Genomic DNA, 19,308 nt, shown 5'->3' with positions numbered 1-19,308 from the left:
CATGGTAGCATTGATTGATTGTTGCTAGACCCATTTTGGGCTAGTGGGATCGCCTCTGTCCGCAGAGGGGATTTACCTCACCAACAGGGTAATCTACTTGTCTTTCGGTTCATCATACCTTCAGATAACCTCCATTTCAGTTTTGGGTCAATGCTGCCAACTCTATTTCAGCGTCGCTGATGTGTTGAAGAGAATTCATTCAGTTGATATCTGTTTCAATACTCTTAAGCCTTCATTCCTTGTTTTCCTTTCTTGATCCAGTTCCATATCAACATCATTTTGTCTCAATCATGATACATGTTTCGTGTCGTTGATGGGGGATACATCAAGGCCCTCGTGCGACAGGTCGCTTCCTATCGACGTCAACACATTATCCAAGAAGTTGACTTAGAAACAACCATAGGTACCTTAGTGCTTGCATACATCAATGGAAAGTGTCCTCGCTCTCGACGATAGGTTTACATTATTGGCATTTGACCAAAATATTTTGTGTGGTGTTCGACATCAAATTATTTATTCACACCATACGGATTGTACTTGAGTATCTTGAGAGCCATTAACATCATCAGTGGTTTCTCTCGCATATGTTAACGACTTACATCATTAGATGATAATCAGATGGTGTCTACCATGTTTGACTTCAACTCATTGATTCGCATGGTTAGACTCGTACATCGGTTAGTCGTGTGAATGAGATAGAAGACCCCAAATTTAGTTTCTGCCATCCAGGTTGCGAATTAAGGATTATATAAAGATCACTATGTATGATGGCTATGATCATACTGGTAGTCATCCAGTCATGGGTCCATAATTAGTCATCAATGGACATGTATTTTCATCATTATACATGTAACATTAGCTTATGTGTTCAGTATGGGTATGCCTCCCTCAGCAAAAACATGTCATGATGTAAATGTATTGTAATATATTATGAATCTTGCCACTTTTTCTTAATCCTGAATTGTCACAAATTAAGGCACTTCAGTCATCAGTCATCATCTCTGAATTTGTGCTTTAGGGGGTACTCTGTTATAGGATATTTTGTCTCACATGATCAATCAACCTCCTAATGGGATCAATCAACCTCATAATGGGATCAATCAACATCATATTCCCCCTTTACATCATCATTGCACAAAGGCCTACGCATGACTCTCTCATTCCCCATAGTTTCTACCCTAAACTGCATCGTCTGAGCCAATTTTAGGAATAATTCACCTTGGCCTCTTGTTGGACAATGTTCACCTACAAGTTGCTCCACTGTGGCCTGCGTTGATCACCTATAGGTTTCTCTCTTTGCGCCTACGTTGGTTCTAGAAATTCAGGAAAAAGAGAGAATCCCGAAACCTCCATTTCTAGAAGCTTCTAGGATCTGTTGTAACCATTTACCTTAGATAAAACTTTCGAATCCTATCCTATCCTACCTTGGAGTTTCCATCCCTTATCCTTATATTTCATCCTCCCATCAAGAGTGGATCTCAATCCCAAGATTGGTAAAAGGATAAAATCTTGCAACTTACCTCACTCCTCTATATATTTACAACCTTCCATATGCAAGGAGTTGGCTTTTGGAGAGTGATTCTACCCTTATGATGTTGTTGTGAGATTTATTCTTTCATGCATTTAGGGTGATTGGAGGTACACTTTGTGACAAAGGAAGGACAAGTCAACAACTTGGAGGATCTCTTCTACAAGATCAACACCTATTTATAGTTGCAACTCACTCCATTTATATCAATACAAAGAGTTCTTTTTTTCCTATATGTGATGTTGTTATTTCATATATTTCAATATTGTGTCGATCCATTGAATAAAGTAGATATATGATGTTACATAGATCTCTTAGCTTCTTGGCTTGTTTTGTCTCATTGTGCAGGTTCTAATTTTGGCAGCTGGAGTTAGGATTGGAGCATTCAAGCCAAAGAAGGAGCGAAACATATGACAAATTCCAAGTAGGTTTCTGCCCCCATCTACATACTTTAAGGAAAACATTGGGTCCTTTGTCATTCTGTTGTTCTAGGTTATCCACCAAACCAAGGGGAGGTATTTCTCTTTGCAGTCATAAATCCCACATAACAGGGAATTTCTGTGTAACCCACAAATACCCCCAATTATGTTGTCAACTCTAGCTTCTTCCTTGATTCTTCAGAGACATGGTAGTAAAAAGAGGATCCAAAAATCCTAAGGTGCGACGCATTTGACTTTCTCCCTGAGAAAGCCTCCTCCAATGTAATCATGCCAAGAATCTGATGAGGACTCTGGTTCTACAAATAGACTATTGTGTTGCATGCCTCGGTCCACAAATGCAGAGGTAGGCCTTGATCATGCAACATCGCCCTCGCTACTCCCACAATGCTATGGTTCTTTCTCTTATACACCTCATTCTGTTGTAGGTTGTGGGGTTCTATTAACTCTTGTCGAATGCCTTCTTTTGCACATAATTTTTTAAAATCATTCGACACCTACTCACCTCCATTATTGCTCTTGAGAGCCTTCAACTTCTTGCTTGTTTCTTTCTCAACCAGTGCCTTAAAGTCTACAAATTTGGAGAATGTCTCATACTTCTTCCGCATGAAGAAGATCAAACAATTCCGTGAGAAGTCATCAATAAAAATGACAAAATATTTGTGCTTGGCAGTGAGGTTATCGAGAAAGGTCCACAGACATAAGAGTGGATCCTTTCAAGGATTACATGTGCTTTGTTGTCCCGATCATGGAATTTGCATTTTGTGTACATCCCCAAGGTACATCCTTTGCATACATCTTGCCATTGAAGTGCTTCTTTGGGGAGGCTTGTGGTTATCTGTTGCATGATCTTCAAAGTGCCATGATGCAAATGGCCAAGTATTTTATGCCAAAGTTCACCGACATTACGGCTCTGCACCTTCTCTGTCTTTGTGCTAAATGCAACACAATCCTCCACAATTAACTTGTACATGTTCTTCACAAAAACCCCAAACTACTTCACTTGTCCTGTGGCTATGTGTCTTAGGAATGCCTTTCCTTTACAGAATATTACATCATAACCACGATCTTCCAAAACTGCAACATAGATGAGATTTTTCATTAGGCCCAGAACGAACATGAGATCATTGAGCCCAAGGGGGGAGTCTGACTCCCTATGAAAGGTGATTGTACCAATCCCAGTCGTGTTATACCTTCCATTGCCCCCCATCTTGATGTGCATCTACAAATATTTATCCTCCAGGTCACTAGAAAAATCTATATTGCCCATCATGCAAAATGATGCACTTGAATCCAAGTTCCACATGCTCCCCATCATTGTGCTGGCCATGCATGCAATGAGGATAAAATTAAAGCTCGAACTATGAAGCCAAAGCTTCACTTGCTGCTCCTCCTGAGGTCTTCTTGCTTACCTTCTTGTGTGTACATTTTGTGGCATAGTTCCTGAATTCATGACAATGGAAGCATTTAATTTTTGACAAATCTTTCTTCTTTCCCTCTTGACTAGATTCTGGTTTGGATTCAGATTTCTTCCCTTTTCTCTTCTTTTCCTTTCCAAACAATGCAAATTTTTCTTCATCCTCTCCCTGGGATGAAGTCCCATCTATGGTATTTTGTCTTATTTCCTCTTGTACCAAGTCAGACCATAAGCACTGCAAACTCAGTAGTTTCTCCCTCCCATTCATTGAATCTTCATACCTATGCCAACTCCTGGGAAGGCCTAGAAGGGCTAATATTACCAAGCCTTCTTCAGGGACATTAACACTGACCCCGCCAAGTTCATCGCGAAATTGTGTAAACTTGCTCAAATACTGTAGAATTGTGTCATTCTTTTGCATCTTGATACTTCGAAGTTTATCCTTAAGCACCAACTTCCTGTGGTCACTACTTTTCTAGATCAATTCTATCAGTGCTTTCCGCATCGCGAAAAAGTTTCTTTTCCATGGAGATTCGAGACAATATGATCTTGTACTCCCTCCAGGATGATTCTCTTCGCCTTGGATACATCTTTCTTCCACTGAGAAAGGTTATGAGCATCACATGCTTATGGTTTTGCAACATCTGTCTTGATGTATTCTAGCAACCCATTGTCATCCAATATTGACTCCATGCGGTCCTTCCATGGAACAAAATTAGAGGTGTCTTCCAAGGCATACTCTAACCTTAGTTCATTGAAGGCCATCTTCTCAACTTTGAAGAAATATCGCTACAATGATCTTCAAATTCTAACCTCTGAGATACAACTTCCAATTTCCTACTCTAATGTGAATCCAACTCTGATACCATGTAGAAATTAGGCTGTAGATTTGCAACTTCTCATGAATTTTTAATCAAAATCACAAGACACAGATCTATACTATTGCTTTGCTGACATTATTTGACAATTTGGAACAAAAATATCAGACATGCAAGAAGAAATAGCACACATGCAACAAGTATTTTTATCTGTGGAAAGCAATCTGTTAAAAACCCCAATGCCTCTTACATTAATAAAATGAAATAGAGATGTATTATAATTTCTTTGCTCAACTAAGCTCACCATGCAAGTGCACTACCTATCTCTTTACTCACTGAAGGCCTTTGACCCAAACTTAGTCAATTTTTGCCTCGACTTGAGCTCTTGTTTCCTTGCACTATTCCTTGAGGAATTAACCCCTATTATTTAGGAAATTCCCTCAATTTAATTGCACAATTCCTTTAGGTTGATCACCTGTCTGCATGAAACACCTGTACACTCAAGACTAGTCTACAACTGATGTTACACTACCTTGGAATATCCACCTCAACTAGGTCACTCGAATTCTCTGCATGCACTGGATATTATGGGTTAATTTACTAGTTAACTGGATGATCACTAAGTTTGACTGAAGTCCCATTGCTTAACTAACCTTCCACTAGTTCCTCCAAAAGTTGGAACTAGTTTAACTAAAAACAATCTAAGATAACTGACCTTGATAGCTACAAATTAGCAATCACACATGCATAATTGAACTCTAACTCCTCCAACTTGAATTTACTGAGTAAATTGGGTGACACAAGCCATATCACACAAGTTAACATCATCCAAGTTGTTTGCTGATGTGGAAATCCAAATTTTCTCAATTTAATCAAGGTAAAATCAAATTGAGAATTTATTGCTACATTTTTCAACATATAGAATTTACCATGCAGAAGCCTCGTGCAGTGATGAAGAGTGGAATCCGAGCCACAAGGATCCCAAGGCAGCTCCATCATCATTTTGTATAGTGATGGGACTTCCTCCTCACGTAGCTTATGTCTCAAATGGTTGGGCAGTCTAATCTGATCCAGAGGGAGTAAATGTAGCTTTCCAGTTGAGGGAGTTCACATGAGGAGCCATTGAAGATGTCTGGGATGAAGCTTGAACGATGAGGAGGACAGGAATTTTCCCACACTTATCTGCAGATCCTTCCCAAAGAATGTCACGTGGGGACTACTGAGAGTGCCTCGCATCATGGTGAAGTGGGAGGGCATCATCATACGTTTGAGAGGGGAGGTACTATGAGTCGATGTCATGGAGATACAAATCATAGGGACAAAGGGGTAAGGGGAATTCATAAAGGGGATAAGGATTTTTATGGTTCCTTTTAGGGATGGGTCTAGAAGGGGGGTTGATAAAGAGGGTCTTCATGGTAACTAGTTAGGGGATGAGCAAGAAACCATCAACACCATTGGTTTTTCTTTGTCCTTATTTCAAGCAACAAGCCTTGTTTTCCAGTATACTTGCCTTTGAATTTAGCTCCTTAAGATATGCAAAGTATGAGAGCTAGTGAATGAGAGGAGCATATCTTGAGCTCGTTGTAGCATATGGTTTAGCTTGTTATCCTAAGTAGTGGAGCTTGTACGTAAAAGCCTTATGACAAGAAAATAATCTCCTAGGATTGTGATGTCTCTAATTTCCCTCTTTTGGGCTAAGAGGAGCCTTAGATAGAGAGCATCAAGCTCTACTTAATTATTGGTTTTTATTCTTTATCCCCAAACATACTTGTCAATTATTATTCCTTCGGAATTGCAGAGAATCCCTCCCCCTCCTGTCACCCCTATTATAACTATTAAATTATAAAAGGAATTAATATATAAGTTAAACATATTTACAATTAAAAAACATGAAACAAGATTTTAATTTTTGGAATTTACCCCCACATTACCATGGAGATTCTTATCGAATTTGTTACGATACCATGGACCAATACCATGGTTTATCAATACTACATTCCCAAAAAACCATAACTCACTTCAATAACGCTTGTTCATATAACATTTTTTAATTAATCAAATTATTTAAATAAAAAAAGAGAGAGACAAATTACTTTGGAGATAAATCTCAATTTTGGATTTGTGTTACCACTGTGAATATTTTAGAAAATTTAATAAAAGTTAAATCCCTACCATCCACATTATAATTATTGATAATTAAATTAACATTTAATTTAAAAAATTCTTTACTTTTAAAAAAGTATTTTCAGTAAAAATTACATAGGAAAACATTTTGCACACCTTTTTCTCAATACTTCAAAGATTATATTTTAACTCATTACTCTTTGTTAAATTAATATTTTTACAAAATACCTAAAATTATCAAACATTGTAAAACTCAAACCCCTTTCTAATGGGTTGAGTCTTTATATCGTTCTGCGAAAAATTTTCTCATTTCCTTTCGTAACTGTCATGGAGCTGTAATGAAACATCATTTTTCTCATGTCATATAAATTCAAATTAAATGGGTTCTACACGTGATAATGCCAATGCCAAGGTGATATTATTTTTCATAACCATCATGTTATCCTAAACTAACATTATTATTATTGCTAATATGTTTTTGCAAATTTAAGATAAACTAACATTATTATTATTGCTAAGATGTCCTTACAAATTTAATGCCCCATGGAGAACATGACAATGGAGTTAAAGCATCAAATTTGGGTCGTGCATTTTGCATTATTATTACCGTCTTACCAGTGGTTTTTGTTAGTGTCGGTATCTTCATCCCTTCGTAAGTGATCAAATTCTCTTGTTGCATTGCATGTTAGGTGTCTCACCCGGTCAGCTGCATTCCATTAGGGTCATGGATCATCTAACGGTAGTGGCTTATTATACATTTTCCCTCATGTGCTGGCCCATTTTCATTCATCTAGATCATCTGCAGTTAATTTTTGTCTTTAAATCTGTAAAAGTCATTTTTAGGGTTTTAGGTCCCATTAGGTCTAGGGTTTCGTCAATAAGGTCTTCAAAATGCTCAATAATGGTCAGCAGATGCATGAGGAGGTCAAATAAAGTTTTAGCAACAATAATTTCCATAATCACTCACTCAGTGATTGATTTTTCCTCAAAACCTCTTGTTTTGAGGAAAAATAGAGTATTTTATGTTTTTATGTATAAATTTGATGTAATTTTAGTTTTTTCATATGGAATTACTTCATTGGAAACCCTGGTCACCTTTCCAAGCTTCAACAACTCCATCCCCTGCAAGGCAAACAAAAATCAAAGCATTCAGTTCATCAAAGGCAAAAATAAAGCAAGCTGCCCAAAAACAGAGTTTAAAAGCAAGTCAAATGCAAACATTACAAAGTGGGTTTTTGATAAGTGAAAATTAAAATATTTTGCATATAAACCATTTGTCATGTCCAAAAGGCTCATTTTCATCTAAAAGAGAAGGAGTGAGCAAGAGAAAGGTAAGAAATCGCAAAGGAGGCAAAAAATCACAACAAGTTTGAAGTTTCAGGGGCGTGGAGCATTGGGCCGCCCTTTGCAGTGTAAAATTAACACATGCGTGACACATTGAGTGGGCGCGGCGCACTGGGTTTGTGGTGTGGCGCATAGGGTTTCAAGCCCGATTTCACCCACAAACTCCTCCAAATTGCAAAATTTGCTCAATCTCCTTGTGTTCAAGTAAGTTAATATTTCTCCCATGACCAATGAATGAGTTACCTTGGTGTTTATGGTGATTTAATGAGAAAAAATCAAAACCCTACCTCTTTGCATTTCTTGCCAAAAACAGTTGCATAGGGTTTGCAAATTGTATGTTTTGCTACCAATTTCACTCCTAGCCATTTCACTCCCTCACTCTTACATTCCCCCCCTCTCATTACATTTTCATCTACCCACTCCATAAACCCCATATCCCTAAATTATTAACCCCAAATCCCTAAATCCCACTACCCCAAACCCTAATTAAAAATTCCCAAACCCTAATGGCTATCCCAAAAGTCTAAATACTATTCCATAAACCTTTTTATTCCCAGAAACTTGACAACAATATTCCCAAAACCCCTCATACACATTTCCTCCACAGTCCCTCATACATTTTCATCCCCGACAACAAAAATCTAAAGACACCATACATCTCTTCATACTCATCAAGAAAACTCAAACATTGGTAAACATGGAGTCTGATCCTTCCTATGACTGAGATGGGGAGACATTCAGTGATTCTCCTAGAGAAATTCATGCACCAAGGAGACCTCACAAGGGTGGTAAACATATACGAGAGGAGCCTACTTCACTTGCCGAGCTGTAGGCCTGTCCTCTTGCTGTCACATGCTTTCAACACCAATCTTGTTATCAGTTCTGTGAGATGGCAGAGAGAGTCCTGTACCATCATGATTTGGCCAGATTGTTTGTGCTCCATCTTCATAATGGTCAAGTCACTTTGGCAGGTGTGACATTCTCCTTGACACCCGAGACTATTTCTCAAGCAACTGGAATTCCAAATGTTGGTGAGCAGTGGAATAAAAGGCAGCAGATTGATAGAGAGCATTATGAGCCTTACATCAAGGCTGGTTATCAGAGGCATCTCAACAGAGTTTTTCCCTTCAGATATCTGAAGGACACATATGCTCCCTTGATGAAACTCATAATTAAATATTTCAGTTGTGAGGGTCGATTTTCTCGCCTATATGCTTATCACATTAGATTGTTGATGCACTTCACTAGGGTGAGAATGATGAATCTCCCCTATTTTATTTGTGGAAACATTGAGAAAATGACCTTCTTAGTGCATAGAAAGCCCCCTCAGCAGCAATTAAACAATATATATCACTTCGCACTAATCAAAATTGTGGTCATGCATCAGCTTGGTTTACAGAACATCTCATGGGAGGATTTCATCTCACATGAGGTCTTCACAGGTCCTCAAGTACCCCCAACAATTTTTCATGAGACAGGAGGACCTTCACATCAGCAGGAGATTCATGAGACACAAACCACTAGTGTGCTAGTGTTTGTCACTTATCAAAAGGGCACTAGAAGGTTGTTTGCAGCGGAAAAATGAGTATTATCTCCACCCAGGGTGGAAGGGGTCTCATTTCCTCCATCAGCAGAGCAGGTACAAGACAAGGGCAAGCGGCCATTACATGATGAGGGGCCTTCAGGAGGGCAGGAGATAGATTTCATTCTTATTCAAGATGACGACACCGATTTGGGCTCACAAAGCTCAAAGCTTAGAGAGATCATTCAGGAGCAGCAAGATGACATTCAACATTTGTCTCTCAACTTGGATAGAGCCAAGTGGATCATTAATTATCTGGAGAAAAGAAACAAATAGCTAGAGGATCAACAAACCATTATGGAGCTACAAAACATACGAGAAAACCGGCAAGCTGCCAAAAAGAGGAAAGTCAATCTCACAACACGTGAACAAGAAATCAATTTTGATCATGAACCTTGGCTGGAGAGGGCAAATATCCACTTGGAAAATATGCTAGAGAAGTTCAATTGAGAGAAAAATATGTTGAGGCACATGGCCCATCATTACTTGGCAAGAAACAAAGTGTGCAAGGCAAGAATCAGAAACTTGAAGGCCAAGTTGAAGAAGGCATCAAGGAGGCGAAAAGAGCAAGATAGACTTCAGATCTTGGTTGAGGCTTCCTTGGCCCAACACAGCACTTGATGAAGGACACTCAACCAATTTTGAAATTTTTGGCTTAAAAAACGGGTTTTTCTGCCCGATGCAGCGTGCCACCTGGCGCGCTCTTTTGATGGGGACCTCCTTTTGAGGAAAACTCAGCATTTTTGGATTTTTCATGGAAAAATATCCATGCCTACAAATGGCCAAGAAATTTTGACAGGTTTTGAGCTTCCAAAAAGGCAAAAAACACCTCAAAAATGACCTTTCTACCCCTTTTTGGACACACAGGAAGCAGTGTTGGGAGAACTCAGTTTTGGAGGGGAAAATGGAGGCCAAATTTAGAAATTCCACTTGTGTTGGAAAGTAGACAGGCAGACCTTTCCAACAAACCCACTTGGATCAAATTTGGACATTGGTAAGGCCTCCAAAATCAGCTGCAAAAAGGCACTATGCATAGGGAAATCAGCGCGGCGCATTGGAGGAATTTTGCTCATTTTTGGCCAAAAACTCTGTTTTTCGCCTAGTTTTTTCACAATTTGACTTTTCTCCTTCTAATTGTCAAACTCATGATGTAATTTAATGTGACATGATGGATTTTGATGTAATTATGCTAAATTTTCACTCATAGAGGTAGATTCATCCATGAAAAGATAGTTTGCAACTGAATGAATCAGTTCCCTAGTTTTTAGAAGCAAGTTGTTCCATTACCTACTTTTTAGCTCTCAGTTTAGACTTTGTTGGAACAACTCCTAAACTTATGAGCTCGACCCCTAGAGGCTAGGATTAGTTGCTGGTTTCCTATATCTTGTAATTTTTCAGTCATGAGAATGGTTGGACTTTTGGGAAAGCTTGGAGCTTCATTGTATATTCATTTCAACAGTTTGGCTAAGGAATAGACCAGGGTTTGCAGCACTTTATGGGATTCATGTGGCATCTTGCTTTGGTATTGTGTTTTCTTCTATACTTGTAAGTTTAGATGTGTTTTATGTATGCCATTATCTCTCTTTGCTTCATTTTAACTAAACCAAACAAGGATAAAGGTAGAATACATTGAAAGTGCAGTGCTCTACCTAGGGTTTATTTAGTTATCTATGTTTTCAACAGTTCGAAAAGGATCCCCGAGTTTTTCATGCCCTTTTCAACTCCTCACCTGTCTAAAAGCTCTCCATCTCACTCAATTTGAAGTACCAAATCACTTGCCTGCCTTGCCCCATAGAGATCTCTACAAAATTGAGCCTCATTCCCTGGACCCAAATCTTCCTTTCACATTTGAGCCAACAAAACATCATCAAATTCAATCAAACAACTCCGTACACATACCTATCCTAAAATCAGTCATCACATAAGTCATCTCAAGCTTTCATTGGCCATCTTTTCTGAGATTGACAAGGAGAGAGCCCTCTTCTGACCTGGTAGGGCTAGCTACCAAGTTAAGTGTGGTTTGATGTTACCCTAGATCCTACCTTTCTTAGCCCGAGGTAGATTTAGGGCCTAACATAGTGGCGACTCCACTGCGAACTTAGATTTTTTATTTGTTAGTGTTCTTCGTTTTATAAACTATAGATGAAGCCTAAAGTTATGCTAGGTAGCCTTCGCACTGCACATTTCTTTGCGAGTGCATAAGTAGATAAAAGTTGCTTCAATCAATCTCCAGTCTAGTCTTATAAACGAAACATCTCACTTGCAAATTGCCCCAGTACATCAGATAGTTCTAGACTTCTGGATGACGAGTTTAGAATCTGATAGGCTGAATAAGTTGATTTTATCCGTTTTATTTTTGGGAATAATTCAACACACTGGCTTCCAGATGACACACCAGAGCAAATCCTGATCTTGATCCACCTCCTGTGTATGAAAATCCCAATCTTATTCTGAGAATCCTTCGTCGAGAAAGTTATGTGATTCCTGTGTTCAAATCTCATTCATGTCCTGTTGTTTTTGAGTATCTTGAAGATCTTGAGTTTGATGAACAGTTTGAGCTATCGTTGTTTGAGACCAAATCTGAAAGTGTTGTTGGTTCTATTGCCTTAAATCCAGAGTTTGTCAAAGATCTTGAAACTAAAAAGGCCAATAAATCAATTGACGATTATATTTTGAAACTTAAGACTTCCATTGTGGCTACAAACATTCCTGAATTCTTAGAGTCTGCATCTGCAAGTCTTGGGTCATCTGCTATTGCGTCTAGCTCAAAAACTCCTACCGAACCTCCTTTTATTCCCACCATTCCCGTGCAGCCTTCCATCTCTGATTAGAAATCTGCAGTGTTCTCACCTCCATCCACTCCTTCTACCCCTCAAACATAAAAAATTTCTTCACCTCCATCCACACCTCATACACCTCATACATCAGCTGCTCCAACCCCTCCTACATCCCCAAGACCAGTCGTAAATCCACCTAGAGCAATGGCTGCCTGATATGCACCCCTTGTGTTGCCTCAAAACTTGGATGACATGCCTGCTGATTATCAAAGAAAAATTCCATTGTTTGATGGTACCCCTCAAGGTATCACAACTCAACAACATGTGGATAGGATGGCAGATTTCTTTGATCTCCACGAGATCGATGCAGAAAATGTAACAATGAGATTGTTTGTGCAAACTTTTGGAGGCAAGGTCAGAAAGTGGTTTAGAGCATTGCCGGCTAGAACAATCAATTCATTGGAGGCACTTCAAAGACACTTTTTGGATCGCTGGGAGGTAAAGAAGAACCCTCTTCAAATTCTTTCCGAATATGAAAACATCAAGAGGAATGTTGGGGAGAGTGTCCAAGATTATTGTGTTAGATTCAATACTGTTTACAATGCAATTCCTACTGATATAAAGCCACCTATGGGGCTGGCTTTGATTAAGTTTCCGAATGGACAATTTTTGGATCGCTAGGAGGTAAAGAAGAACCCTCTTCAAATTATTTCCGAATATGAAAACATCAAGAGGAATGTTGGGGAGAGTGTCCAAGATTATTGTGTTAGATTCAATATTGTTTACAATGCAATTCCTACTAATATAAAGCCACCTATGGGACTGGCTTTGATTAAGTTTCCGGATGGTTTCAATCCTAATATGGCCTATAAATTAAGAGAAAGAGATCAGGCCACTTTGGAAGACATGCAGAAAATTGTAGTCAGCGTTGAAGCAAATCTGCTTACCAAGAGAGCTAGAACAAAGGCTGAAAAGAAGGTAACAATAAAGGAAGAGGCTTCTACTTTAGATCAAGTGCTCCGTAAGCTTGAGAAGATGTTTGATAGGCTCACAATTGTTGATAAGCCTGAAACACAAGTCAAAAATCCAAACTTTCGTGGCCAACAACAACCACAATTCAGAATCAAGCAACGAGAGCAACGAGCACAAGACCAAGCGGCACAACAACAAGTGAAGACACCCTTACAGCAGAATTTTGTAGATGGTCTGGAATTAGATGATGAGGAGAACATAATTGGAGAAGAGAATCATTTCTTTACACCTGATGATATGCCAATTTTTATCACTGAAGATGAGGAGTATTCAGAGAGCCCAATTGTACAAAGGGATGAAAATTTCATCTTGGCAAATGAAACAGCTCTTGAAGAAGAGTCTGATGAATATCAGAGGGGTTACATGAATGCTTTGACAACCCAGCAGCGAAAATATTCATTCAGGAGTAAATATGTACCCATAAATTCAATTCATAAAAGGAAGGAGGCGATACCGCCAAAGAATGATTTTCCCATCATGTAGAAAAAGGGAAAAGAGACAGCTGATCCTACCACCAGCAGAATACCATCAGAAAATGAAAGATCAAATCAACGAAGTATATAAAAGGAGAAAACTGAAAAGAAGGATGCTTCAGCTAAAGAGGTAGAGAAAACGTCAGTTTTTAACTTAGAAAATGAAATTGCTAAGTTAAAAGTATCTATTCCTTTGACTGAGTTGATGAAGAATAACAACTATAAAGGTCAGGTGTCTAAGATTTTGAATTTAGATCCATTATCTGATATGGTAAACGTGGAGGATGATCAACCTGAGTTGATCTTTGGTCCAACATTGGAAGGTCAGTCTCAAGATAGTGATGTAGCTCCTTTTTACATTAGCCTTAGGGTGCATGACTATGTGTTACACAACGCTATGTTTGATTCCAGAGCCTCTCATAATCTCATGCCTAAGGCAATCATGGAGAAATTGGGTTTGGATATCACTAGAAAGTACCATGACCTTTACTCTTTCAATTCTGGTAGAGTAAGATGCATTGGTATTATTAAATATTTGGTGGTCAGTTTGGATCAGATTCCAGCGAAAAATGTTTTGATGGATGTGGTTGTGATGGATATTCCTCTTAGATTTGGCATGCTTCTTTCCAGATCTTGGGGAGAAAAACTTAAAGGGACATTGCAGCTTGATTTCTCCTATGCAACTATTCCTGTGTTTGGTCAGATGAGGAAATTATACCGGGAGAAAAAGATGAAGTACATGATCACTAGCAAGGAGAAACTGGTAAATCATCCAATCAACTATGTACATACAGATTTAGAATCATTTGTTTTATATTCCGATAGCTTTAATGATGTAACTAGCTAAGTATTTGAAGTCGAAGACATTCCAGAGATCACTGAAAATTTCAGAGAAGTCTTAAAGCAAGAAAGACAAAGGCTTGATAGTACCGCTGAGCAATCAGTCTTCCGATAGCAGCAAAATAATGATGGACGGTAGGGAAAAGTAAAAGAGCAAATAGAATTTTAGCATTTGGAAGAGGACGAGACCGGCTTGTGGAGCATGGATTTTGATGGCACAATAGGAAGGGAAGGTGTTGGAATTGGCATTTGGATATGTAGCCCTGTATTCTCCCCAAACAAAGTGCCAAGCAATCTAAGGGTCTATTCGTATCAATTGGATTTTGACTGTTCAAATAATGAGGCTGAATATGAGGCTTTAATTGCTGGTTTGAAAAGCCTTAAAAAATTAAATGCCAAAACAATTTCAGTCTATGGCGACTTCGAGCTAGTTATCAAGCAAGTGAAAGGGGAATACCAAGCTAAGCATCCTCGAATGCGGGCCTACTACAATGCGGTATTAGACATCTTGAGATTGTTTTCAGATTACACTTTGACATGTGTCCCTCGTGTTCAAAATGTTATTGCAGATTCACTTGCAACAACAGCAAGTAATTTGAAAATTCCAATGAATTCAAACAATAAGTTTGAGATTCATGTGAAACATTGCCTGGTTGTCCCTGATAATCAAAGGTATTGGCAGGTGTTTCAAGATGATAAAGAAATCGAAGAATTTATGCAAAATGAAGGTAAATTCAAAGACACTTCTATCGATGGGGAGCATGATGATGGTGAATCAGACATAAAAGTCAATCAGATGGAAGTTTTGCAGCTCAAAGACAATGGCATTCGTAAAGGTTTAATACCTTTAGAGGAGTTGTTCGATCAAGATGATGTAGCCCGAAAACTAAGCTTGCTGCCAACCGAGAAAGGAGTTGAGGATGTGAACATTGGATCAACAGAAAATCCTAGAATGGTCAAGTTATCAAAGGCATTGCCTCCACAGGTAAAAGCAAAGTATATCAGTTTATTATCTTCATTTACTGATGTATTTGCATGGGACTATTCAGATTTGAAGGCATATGATACGAGCATAATTCAACATATAATTTCGATCAAGCCAAATCAAAAGCCATTTCGACAGAAGTTAAGAAGAATAAATCCAAAGCTGTTGCCCTCAATAGAGAAGGAAGTGAATCGATTGTACAAATTTGGTATAATCGTCCCCATAATATTTTCAGATTGGATTTCAAATTTGGTGCCCGTGCGCAAGAAAACAGGTGAGATTCGATTATGTATTGATTTCAGAAATCTGAATAAAGTATCTTTGAAAGATAACTATCCATTGCCCAAGATGGATCACATACTTCAATGAGTAGTTGGAGCATCTCACATGTCACTACTCGATGGTTATTCCGGTTATAACCAAATTCTGGTCCATGAGGATGACAGAGATAAAACAGTGTTCACTACTCTGTGGGGAACTTTCCATTATGCTAAGATGCCTTTCGGATTGAAGAATGTTGGTGCGACCTTTCAGCGGGCCATGGATATTGCATTTGCTAATGAAAAAGATGTATTTTTAATTGTTTATCTTGATGATTTGACAGTTTTTTCTAATTCAGATGAAGAGTACCTTTATCATTTGAAGATTGTATTTCAATGGTGTAGAAAGTATGGTATATCTCTCAATCCAAAGAAAATTATGTTTGCCATGGATGAAGGCAAGCTTCTTGGTCACATTATATCAAAGGAGGGCATCCACATTGATCCAACTCGAGTGGAAGCCATTCAGAAAATTGATTTTCCCCGAAGTAAAAAGGAGATCCCATCATTCGACGGTAAGATGAATTTCTTACGTCACTTTGTGCCCAATCTTGCAGAACATTTAAGGGAAATCACAAACATGTTAAAGAAAAATAATGCAGTGAAGTGGACTGAGGAAGCAATTAAGTCTTTCAATTTGGTGAAATTGGCCCTTTCTTCAGCTCTGGTTTTGATCAGCCTGGATTATACTCAAGATTTCATTTTGTTTTCATTTGCCTCGGATCATACAATGGTAGCGGTCTTAATGCAGAAAAGAGACCAGCTCGAGAAACCAATTGCTTTTTTCAGCAGAACGATAAGAGATGCAGCTTTAAAGTATAATATTATTGAAAAGCAAGCTCTTGCTTTGGTAAAGGCATTAAAATATTTTCGAGTCTATATTCTGCATTCTCACATCCTTGCTTATGTCCCTAATGCTACTGTTAAAGATGTCTTAGTGCAAACAGATCCAGAAGGGAGACGAGGCAAATGGATTGCTGCTTTGTTGGAATATGACGTGGAAATCAAACCAACAAAGCTCATCAAAGGACAGGGGCTGGCCAAACTAATGGCTGAGTCAAATTTGCATGCCTTGGACATTAATCTCATTGCTGCTATGTCCGAGGAAGATGAAGAAAGTTTGCCTGCTCAGGTATCAGAAATTTTTCTTCTTTCTCCTTGGTATTCGGACATTGTTTATGTGCTCCAAAATCTGTCACCACCACCTGGAATGGCTAAGAACAAAAGTAGGACCCTGAAATTAAAGGCTGCCAAGTTTTGTATCATGAATAATGCACTCTATTGGAAAGATCCCGGTGGTGTCTTGCTCAATTGTTTAGTTGAAGAAGAGGCAAAACAGGTTATGGAAGACTTTCACAAGGGAGATTGTGGAGGTCATCTTTTCTGGAAGACAACAGCCAACAAAATTTTGAGAGCGGGATATTATTGGCCAACTCTTTTTGCTGATGTGTACAAAACTGTTACAAGCTGCCACGAATGTCAGATTTTTCAAGGTAGGAGAAAATTGCAGCCTTTACCGCTCAAGCCGATTGAAGTAAGTGCTCCATTTCAGCAGTGGGGTTTGGACTTCATTGGCGAGATTCATCCTACTTCTTCAGCGCAGCACAAGTGGATCCTCACAGCGACAAACTATTTTACCAAATGGATTGAGGCGATTCCCACTAGGTAGGGCACTGATTCGGTAATCATTTCATTTCTTGAAAACAATATTTTGTCTCGTTTTGGTTGTCCAAACAAGCTGATTACTGATAATGCATCAGATTTTAAATCTAAAAGAATGATTGACTTTTGTAATAAATATCAAATTACTTTGGGGCACTCAACTGTATATTATCCACAAGGCAATGGATTGGCGGAATCCTCAAATAAATCTTTGGTCAATATTATCAAAAATCTATTGGAAACGAATAAGAAGAGTTGGCACAAAAAAACTGGTTAATGCACTTTGGGCAGATTGAGTAAGTCAAAAGAAATCTATAGGCATGTCCCCTTTCAAGCTCGTGTATGGTGTTGACACAGTATTCTCGACCTCTCTCGCAGTCCCGGTGGTTAAATTTCTGCAGGAAGCTAGCAGTGAAAATGATCATTTGCAGCGAGGAATCAATCAAATGATCCATTTACAGCAGACTAGAGAAGAGGTTTTACAGAACACTTTCAAGCTGCAAGAAAAAATCAAGAAAATATATGATCGAAAGGCAAAGGCAGACAAGTTTCAAATAGAAGACATAGTGCTGAAATGGGATGCGAGAAACGAAGATAAAGGTACGCATGGCAAGTTTGAGAATCTTTGGAAAGGACCTTTCAGAATTGCTGCATATCGGGGCCAAAATGCTTTCCTTTTGAAAGACATGAATGGAGAAGGTTGTCTAGGTGGACCGGTCAACAGTCGATTGCTCAAACGATACTATTTCTGAAATATTTTCTGTTGTCATATGTGTCATTGTACATACCGGTTTATTTTATTTCATTGCAAGTGTGTACTATCATCATTCATTCAGTTTGGGGCCCGAGGTGAAGGCTATAAAACTAAAGTTTGATTTCAGTTTTGGTTTGGATTGTTTTAGTCAGGTCTTTCAGTCGATTTAAGTCTTGAAATTGAATCAGTTTTGAGTTAGATTTCAGTCCTGAAATTGAGTCAAGAGTTTATTTTTGATTTATCAAAGTTATTGACTCCATAGCCCAATGGACAAAGGCACTGCCTGCTTTCCTAGATATTTGTAGTTCTTGGCACCTCCAAGGAGCTACCATCCCCATTGGAGCCAATGTTAGTGTCAGTATCTTCATCCCTCTGTCAGTGATCAAATTCTCTTATTGCATTGCATGTTAGGTGTCTCACCCGATCAGCTGCATTCCATTAGGGTCATGGATCATCTGACGGTAGTGGCTTATTATACATTTTCCCTCATGTGCTGGCCCATTTTCATTCATCTAGATCATCTGCAGTCAATTTTTGTCTTTAAATCTGTAAAAGTCATTTTTAGGGTTTTAGGTCCCATTAGGTCTAGGGTTTCATCAATAAGGTCTTCAAAATGCTCAATAACGGTCAGCAGGCGCATGAGGAGGTCAAATAAAGTTTCAGCAACAATAATTTCCATAATCACTCACTCAGTGATTGATTTTTCCTCAAAACCCTGTTTTGAGGAAAAATAGAGTATTTTATGTTTTTATGTATAAATTTGATGTAATTTTAGTTTTTTCATATGTAATAACTTCAGTGGCAACCCTGGTCACCTTTCCAAGCTTCAGCAACTCCATCCCCTGCAAGGCAAACAAAAATCAAAGCATTTAGTTCATCAAAGGCAAAAATAAAGCAAACTGCCCAAAAACAGAGTTTAAAAGCAAGTCAAATGCAAACATTACAAAGTGGGTTTTTGATAAGTGAAAAATTAAAATATTTTGTATATAAACCATTTGTCATGTTCAAAAGGCTCATTTGCATCCAAAAGAGAAGGAGTGAGCAAGAGAAAGGTCAAAAATCGCAAAGGAGGCAAAAAATCACAGCAAGTTTGAAGTTTCAGGGGCGCGACGCATTGGGTTTGTGGCGCAGCACATTGGGCCGCCCTCCACAGTGTAAAATTAACACAGGCGCAACGTATTGAGTGGGCACAACGCACTGGGTTTGTGGTGCGAC

This window comes from Pinus tabuliformis, chromosome 3_2, assembly GCF_031772625.1.
Source record: "Pinus tabuliformis cultivar Carrire ecotype Pingquan chromosome 3_2, CPIR1, whole genome shotgun sequence".
In the NCBI taxonomy this organism is placed as follows: Eukaryota; Viridiplantae; Streptophyta; class Pinopsida; order Pinales; family Pinaceae; genus Pinus; species Pinus tabuliformis.
Note: the sequence above shows the minus strand (reverse complement) of the source record.